Raw genomic sequence first — 1,684 nt, forward strand, 5'->3', positions numbered from 1 at the left:
AATGAAAATGAAGAAATTTTCACTGCAAAACTGTTGTTTTCTTATGGAAAATTTTGATAAAGGAATTCTTTTAATTTGATAGAGTACGTGAAACTGTCCGTCACTATGTCTGACCAGTAATCCTCAAACACATCTACAATTGTTTTGACGTAGAATGGTACTCTAAAACTGTTTCTTAGACGTATATTCTATGTACATGTGGAGCTATTTCTTAAACGTAGAATTTGAGCATCTCGGTTCTCCGCTATTTCCTCTAGATTGACTCTACAACCCTGCCTGCTTTATTTTACATTTAGAATTTGGAATATAACCCTAGTCTGTTCTCTGAGCATTTCGATATTTAACATTATGAACAGCAACAAGAAACTATACACTGCGAAACCAAGACGCTGTATTTGATTTCAGATTTATTCTTTTAACGATATTCTTACATTGGACGTTTTGAAGATCAGTTGTCACGAAAAAAAGAACTCACATTGAGTGATTGTCTCTCATGTTCAATGACATCACTCAAAAGGTACCTCTCTAAAGCATACCTTTCTTTTGGTACCGTGCAGATCAAGTGATAGAAAAGGTTTTCATTCTCATATATCTTACAACTTAAAAACAAATCGGAGGGGGAGAATTCCAGAAAAATGATGAAGCATGGTTTTCTGCCCTTTACTGAATCATGCAGTAATGTGATAGATCACACGGGCGTCTCCCATCCGTCACAGGATCGCCCATAAAGAAGTATTTAGGACGCGCTCCGAGCAGACGACACTCCCGTCCTGTTCCCGCCACAGCTGCTGCCAGTAGGCGGAGAGAAGACGGCGGCTTACCTTGCTACCGACGATCGATACTAATAGACTCTCAGGATGTTTGTGTCGTATTAAAGGATCTATGAAAAAGCCATTGATTCTACAAAGTACCAGGCATTATTAGCTTAAAGTAACAATTAAGAAGAAAATGATATAGTCGCCTTATAATAAACATAGATCGTGGTCGGAGCATCAAATTGAGAATGCTGACACTTTTTATGGATTGGCGATAAGCGTCCCAGGGACTCTAAAATGGATGTTAATATTAAACTCAATGGTCCTAAGCAAGCATAAAAATAGTTTGGATTTTTATTTTTTTTAATTTTGTATTGAAACAAAATCGTGATTTTGAAAACACGACATCTGAACATGAAACAGATATTGATACAATTGGATGATTAAAACCCAACTGTAATCCGGCTCAATTACTTCTGTCACAGTAACGAAGACAAAACACATTCCGAGGAAGACGGAACGCCTCGCACGCCCGGTATATAATGGAGAAGAAGAGGAATGTCCCAGAAAGAATTCCATGGTTACATGTAGCAACTGGCACTGGGAAACAGCGAGGCAATGACTGGATGGTTTGGTATTGTTTGCTAAATTATTATAATAGACTAGATTTATCTTTATTTTGGAATCATCTAATGAACGTAACATACAAACAAGTGACTTCATCTTTATAATTCAGTAATAGGTACAGTATGGTGATAGATACAGTATGGTGATAGATACAGTAGGGTAATATATACAGTATGGTAATAGATACAGTATGGTAATAGGTACAGTATGGTAACAGATACAGTATGGTAATAGGTACAGTAAGGTAATAGATAAAGTATGGAAATAGGTACAGTATGGTAATAGATACAGTATGGTAATAG

Source organism: Mizuhopecten yessoensis, unplaced genomic scaffold (assembly GCF_002113885.1).
Source record: "Mizuhopecten yessoensis strain PY_sf001 unplaced genomic scaffold, ASM211388v2 scaffold4301_1, whole genome shotgun sequence".
Classification (NCBI taxonomy): Eukaryota; Metazoa; Mollusca; class Bivalvia; order Pectinida; family Pectinidae; genus Mizuhopecten; species Mizuhopecten yessoensis.